The sequence below is a fragment of the Anthonomus grandis genome, chromosome 7, assembly GCF_022605725.1.
Source record: "Anthonomus grandis grandis chromosome 7, icAntGran1.3, whole genome shotgun sequence".
Classification (NCBI taxonomy): domain Eukaryota; kingdom Metazoa; phylum Arthropoda; class Insecta; order Coleoptera; family Curculionidae; genus Anthonomus; species Anthonomus grandis.
Genome location: NC_065552.1, coordinates 22,689,646 through 22,697,123, shown reverse-complemented (window position 1 = coordinate 22,697,123; position 7,478 = coordinate 22,689,646). Strand labels below are relative to the sequence as shown.

The 7,478-nt window shown below is 32.7% G+C and overlaps 1 long non-coding RNA gene across 1 annotated transcript; it reads right to left on the bottom strand.

Annotated features, from left to right (window-relative positions):
• Positions 1–691: 691 nt before the first annotated feature.
• LOC126738569 (uncharacterized) lies at positions 692–7,116 on the bottom strand. The gene is made up of 2 exons (XR_007661382.1): positions 6,963–7,116; positions 692–904 (listed from the first exon to the last, which is right to left on the bottom strand). It is a non-coding gene; the product is annotated as an uncharacterized LOC126738569 (long non-coding RNA).
• Positions 7,117–7,478: the final 362 nt, after the last annotated feature.

Genomic DNA, 7,478 nt, shown 5'->3' with positions numbered 1-7,478 from the left:
AACAGATATATCTTAGACTTTAATATTAGGAAAAAACTCTGTGAATCTCTGGTTTTGCCAATTTTTTATTATTGTAATATAGTGTACTACCCCTGTTTAGATTTAGTGACAAAAAATAGATTGCAAGTTGTGCAAAATAACTGTTGTCGCTTCATATTTGGTCTGAGGAGATATGATCATGTCTCAGCAGAATTTAAACAATTAAATTGGTTAAATATGTCGGGTGTGGTAAAGCATCATTTTGCTACTTTTCTAATGAGGTTGTTAATATCAAATATTCCTGTATATTTGAGGGAAAAGTTAGTATTTCGAACATTTATTCATAACCGTGAACTTCGTTATGGAAATCACTTTACTATGCCACAACATCATTCAGCACTCTTTCAAAGAGGTTTTGCCTATAATGCAGTATCTTTATATAACTCCTTAGATCCCTATTTAAGAGATATTAGTTTAAACGGCTTTAGGTCTCAGTTTAAAACTTATTTGTTAAATTTACAAAATACTTGGTGTCATTATGAATTATGTTTACTTTTCACTTCTTTTTTTAATTTAGAATAGGGATGGTTAAGTGTAAGAGTAGCCTAAGGCTAAACTTCGCCATTTGTATTCTTTAACCTTAATCTTATATGTATATACCTATAAAACATTTAAATCTGTGTAATGTATATGCATGATTAATAAAAGACGATTTATTATTATTATTATTATTATTACATTATAAAAAAATATTGTTGCAGTTAATTTTTTTTTCTTAAGTTGATGCCTGCGACTCGTTGGTGCGGGCAGTCTCCGTTCAAACTCCGAAGCCACGCCCCCTTAGTTCTCGAGGTCACGGGCAACAATTTTCCCATTTTATACCCCTTATCGGTGGAATTTCGAAAAATCCGTTCTTATCCGGTACCTACATTATAAAAGGAACCCGTTGGAAAAATTTCACGTTTCTAGCTATTTAGTTTGGGCTCTGCGATGATGAGTCAGTCAGTCAGTCAGGACAAACTCTTTTATATATATAGACAAGTGATTAAGGGTGATTTCCTATCCAAAGAATTTATTTAACATGGGTGTTACCAATTCAATTATCTTTCATAAAATGTACACACAATATGGCCAGATGTTAAATGTAGGTATGCATTAATAATGTAAGTAATGCAACTTAAATCTTTAGAAGTTTTTTTTCTAACTTTTTTTTCTTACCAAGAAGTTTCTTAAAAACGCATCTTTTGTTCATATTTTGATTTGGAAAAATTGCCTAAAAAAATAAAATTACTTAATAAGAATTTATTTATTTATTTATTTTTAGAATTCGTTGCGTATAATTCATATATTGAAGACATCTTTGCCGAACCCACACACTTTAGGTTAATTTTTCAATTAATTTTTTTTTTGAGTATAAAATTAATTTTTTTATAGCCATATTATTCGCCAGTAAACGCGTTTTTTTAAGAGCTTCAACTTTGTCATTTGAACAAAAATTGTATGAGTTTTTCCTGACAAGCTATGCGACTTTGACCTATGAAGTAAAATGCAGCTATGATTTTTCTCTTAATTTGAAACATTAAGATCAAAGTTGTAGGTTTTATTATATAGCACCAATTCACGACCAATCATCACGTAAAAAGGATTCTACTTCTAGGATGACGAAACTTCAGATTAAGAAGGTTTAACACTTACATCAACTAACAAAATTAGGCTCCAGTCATTTTTCCTTTACATAACGTTTTCGGCCTACAGTTTGACTGAACTAAATCAAATATTGAGCGTATATATTCTTGCTATTAAGAGTAGATTAATTTTAACTTTTTAACTCCTTTATTAATATTTTAATATCATTCATTATATTATGCCAATTATATTTTACACAGTTGCTAATAATAACCCAAAAACTATTTGACACAACCTACCAAATCCTACGCAAAACATTTTTAATTAATATATTACCAATTAGGTCACTAATAATGCATCAGTCATTATCACACATCATCAACTGTAATATTACTTTACTACCCGTATGCACGTCATTTAAAATTTATTAAGTGCAATATTTCTTTCACATTTTGTTCGATTTAATCCTCAATTCACGAGATACCGATGGCTAAAAAGGGCAGTTGCACTTACCGGCCTAATCAAGATTCTCATTAAGTTACGCGATTTAAAAAAGCGGTTGTTTTAATTATGCCAGTATGATACTCAGACGATTTATAAGAAAAGGACTTGATATAATAGAGCACGTAACGATATCGGCATCATAAAGCTAATTAAAGTTTTACTTTTCTCGAAGCTGTTAAATAAAACTCGTTTTGAGAAAGAAGCAGAAGAAAAAAATTATATTTAGTACATACAGCCATATAATATTTGTTTAACAGAAACAATAAATCCATAGTTATTAAAAAAAAGTATTAATTAATCCTATTTCTCTTTTACTTCGGAAATACCAGCCTTAAAAACAGTCTTGTTATTTACTGCTTTATTTAAATAGAATACTCAAGTTACTTTAACCTTTAATTCCCTTTAAATCAGGTTTCTTGATACGATTCAAAGATACAGGACAGGACCTTATCCCCTTTGTCAGCCATTTTTAAGTGTATTCACTGTACGCGCTTTGCATCAAAAGTATCAGTTTAATCTACACCTTTTTGCATTTGCCATTTTGACAAAGGCGTAACCCTTTGACTTCTATAGGCTCTCTCAAAAAGCTTCCTTTGAATCGGTTTTAATGATTACATTTGGATAGTATTTGAATAATTATTGTAATATGAATATGACTTTTTCACGTACAGCTGAGAACTAATTCCCGTCATAGTCTTTGTAAATATTTCTCTTTTTATTAGAAATTATGATTGGCGGTAATTTCTTTTTCTAAGATGCTGATCTAATACTCACATTTTTCCAGGTAAGCAAAAACCAAATAAGACTAACAATAAAATGGATATAGGTATTATCAATAGTCTACCCAGATAGTCTCACACCACGTTGAAGACTTTTTGTCTTAAAAATTTCGTATTTTTTTACCATATTCTACAAACCTTTGTAAATGTTATAAGAGACTTAATTTTTTATTTACTATAGTATTATTTTAAAAGTATGAAAAATAAAGCAGACATGATTTTAGTACAATTTACCCCGCCCTTGGGGTAAGTTGTAGGTACCATTTTGGGGGTAAGATGTAACATCGTTTTCTACTTTAGAAAACTAGCTTAAATTATAGTTAAAGCAATAAATATGAACATTTTGCTTAACAGGAAAAAAATAGAAAGAAAATAGCTACAAAATAAACATTTATTTTTATTAAAAAAATATGTAATAGTTTATCAAAAGAAAACAAAAGTAAAATTTCAATAAAATTTCAATAATCTTCTTATATCAATAGCTTTTTAACGTAATAAGAAAAAACATAACACAAATAAAGATAAAGTTCAAAATATGCATTTGTAGAACCAACAAACATTTTATTCGTCGTCTGTGTCACAGTGATGACATATATGCAACGTATATTTCGTGCAAAGCATAGTACCAGTACAGCTCTTCTTCATATTTGTGGTGATATATTTAAAGCTCTTGATCAGAAAAAAACAACAGTTTTAGTATTGCTGGACTTTAGTCGTGCATTTGACACACTGGATCATTTAATTTTATTGGCAAAGCTCCAATATTTTGGGCTACATACTTCTGCTCTTAAACTGCTAAAAAATTATCTTTTAAATAGATGTCAAAGGGTAAGAATTAATTCTATTCTATCTGAATATTTGCAGTTGGATCAGGGTGTCCCGCAGGGAAGTATTCTTGGCCCCTTACTCTTTTTGTTATATCTATGTGACTTTCATAAATTCCTTCGAGTTTGTGAATCGCACCAGTACGCTGATGACACACAGATCTATCGTTCATTTAACTTTATGGAGGCCATAGAAGCTGTGAATGCTATTAATTTGGATCTTTTAGCCATATCTGGCTTGTGTAAGAGTCACAGACTCGTATTGAATGCTGCAAAGTCCAAACTCCTTGTCTTTGGCAAGCCCCTTCCAGATACCGTGAAGATCAGCATAGATGGATCTCCTTTACCTCCTTCTAATAACCAGAAGAATTTAGGGATTGACACGGATCTCAGGTTTGAGGGGCATGTGTCGAATTTGTTGAGGGCATGTTTTTATAAATTAAAAATACTCTATATGAACAAACAGTTTTTGACAGCTGATATTAAACTACATCTTTGTGATACATTAATTTTGTCATTTGTTTGTTATGCTCAAGTTCTGTTTTGGCCTGCCTTGTATCAACGTGAAAAGAATAGCCTTCAGAAAATTCAAAACGCGTGCCTCAAGTTTAGTTTTGGTATGAGTAAATGCGACCATGTCACTCCCCTGTTGGTCAGATCAGGGTGGCTTTCTTTGGATGAACGCTTTGTACTGCAAATGGCTACACTAGTCCATAAAGTTGTGCTTTTCGGACAACCAGCTTATTTATCTAATAAATTAATTTCAAACTCCAAAATTCACGGCAGAACCACACGAAACGCGCATAATTTTGTTATTCCAGGGCATAAAACTGCAAAATTCCAGGGCTCATTTAGTTACAATGCTCCAAAAATCTATAATGCACTACCACCTGAAGTTAAGTCTCTTCTCTCTGTAACAACCTTTAAACAAAAAACTAAAAATAATATTTTTCAAAACCGACATAGGTAATCATCTCTGGTCCTTCATTGAAGTACCTACTATGATTTATTGCGCATAGCAGATTGTATTATATTTATTATTTTACATTTTTATTCTGCTATTATGTTCTATAAAATTTTGCATTTGTGCTTATTAATATGGTTAGATAGAGTAGCTTTAAGCTAGATCTCGCCATTACTTATTTAGTAGTTAAGAAAACATGTATTTTTATGCTGAATAAAGAAGACATTTATTATTATTATTATATAGAATCCGAGATCGTGTGCCCACTGCTTACATGTTTTGCATTGAATCCATCCTTTTCCTGGTTTGCTATTAGAAAATTTCTCGCAGCAAACAATGCAAATTGTATCGTCTTCATCAGATTCATCGTCAGAAGACTGAAGAACCTTTCTTTTGGCTGCTTTAACCTTTGGCGCCAATGCTTTCCCTTTTTTTACAAGCTTTGCTTTAGTTTCCGACTTTAAAGCCTCCAGTTCGGGCGTATCAGTTAAAACAGCAGACTTTCGTTTTTTCCGGCCTCTAGTTGTTTGTTTTTTTGGCGCAGACTTTGGAAATCGTCTCACTGCAGCTGGAGAAAAACTCAGCATCAAAGTAATTTCACAGAAAACGTGATTAGATGGTACAGCATGAGAGGTAGAAGGCAAGTCTTCAATTGCAGGTGTTAAACCAGCCAGATGAAGAGCTTCATTCGGAGGATTAGTGGGTAAAGAACTTTGATTTCCTAAGGCACAACCATCATCAGATACGGGCGGGACATAAGGTGGTACTTCTTCATGTTGACAGTCTTCTTGTACGTGCGGTCGATCTGTTACACTGGATGGCAAAAAATCATCTTCCCCAAAAATTTTCCTGTTAAATGGTTCAATTCCAGTACATTGAAAGCCTTTGGTAATGTTATTTTGTAAAAGTGCTAAAGAAAGTGCCTCACGAGCAAGTCCTGAAATATCATATATTGTCATAGATTTTCCAGGATGATTACGCATTCAGGAGTCTTGTTGGGACGTCATATATTTTTTTAAGGGACCATAAACTGACCGGTCAAGAGGCTGGAGGCGATGGGAACAATGAGGTGGAAATGATAATAACACAACTCCATTTTCTCTGGCAAACTTAACAGTTTTATATGCCACGTGAGATTCATGGTTATCCAGTAGTAGTAGGATAGTTTTTTCGGTAAAAGGCCGAACATGTGAAATAAAGTGTTGAATAAATATAAAAAAGTCATCCAACCTGATCCATTGCAGCTCCAATGCACCCTGGCGGACCATCTCAAATAAAGTGATCCTGAAAGTGCTTTCGAGGAAATAGAAACATCGGCGGGACGTGAATACCAATAGCACTTACTGCAATGCATAGAGTTACTAGAACCCCTCTTTCACTGGATGTTATACCCCTAAATTGTTTTGTGCCTTTTTCTGCTATAACTTTTTCTAGCCTTTGAACTGTAGTCAGCCCAGTTTCATCCAGATTCCATATGTCAGATGGAGTAAATTGAAATCTGTCCCGGACATTAGCAAGTTGCAATTAACAAATCAACATTTGTCATATTAAAGTTTATCACACGTCTAATCCTGGTTGCCTCGGGAACTCGAATGGATAAATTAGGATGTTTTTTAAGAAAATTCGTTAGCCAATCTTCGCCCGCTGTCTTATTTTTAGACCATGACTCAGGCACTTTAACTTTAAATGCCATAGCACAATCATAAGCTAATTCTTTACCTCTTTTGGAAAGAGACCAAAATAAATTTTTGCGCACCGCTTAATAAAAAGCTCAAGTTTATTCATTTGGGCATCTGTAAATATTTGTTTGTGTTTACTATACCCAATTTTTTCTAATGAGACATGTCTAATATTATTATTATTGTTTTTCTCTTTAATTTTTTGAACATAGGTTACATGACAAATTGTAAAATCTTTTGCTACTGATCGAATGGATTCATTATTAAAACTCTGGTTATAGCTTCCTCCATATCTTTTTTGGATGTCTCGCCCCTACTTGTTTTTTTCTTATAGTTTCTCATGCTTAAATTAAACAATAAAAAACTATTATCTTAACCGTTGCAATTTTTTAGGTAAGTTGTAACACGTTACAATTTGCCCCGAGCTAAGTGTTTCAGCTTACCCCAGCAGACATGTGTCCACTATTTTATTTTATTTCAAAAAACTAAAAGCTGTAATAATCGGCAACACTGTAAAAGTGCAGCTATATACCCTAACAAACAGAACTCCAACTTAAGTTGAACAAATGGGAATACATGCAAAAAGATATTCAAATTATATTCCTACCTTCAAATTTTACTTTGACGTCACAATTTTCCTAAACTACACTTAAATTTCAAACGGAACGTACGCACTCTTCGAAAGTTGGTGGTTGACTAAGAGGCACCAAGGCCACTGGCGTCTAGCCCCGGGTATGCAACTATTGATCCTTCTTTTTTGACATGCGCTTGGTGAAGTTAGTCATAAGTTAGTTAGGTTAGAATACTGTTCGGCAAGTTGTGGGTTGTTTTAAAGTGTCGTTTTTTCGTTAGTATTGTAAAACTTTATTCATTTTGGGTGAAATTATACAACTAAATTAAATAAAACTAAAAGCTAAATGTAGTGGATAATATAAAATAAGAAATACCGGAAATACCTTTCAAGTTGGGCAAATTTTAACTTTTATGTTTATTTTTACTTTTATTTGTCTGTATAAATCCACCTTTTATTAATTTATTTGCTATTATCATAGAATAAACGATCTGTGATCGTTTATTCTGTGCAATTATAGTGCATTTAAGACAATAAAAAAAATGGAGGGGC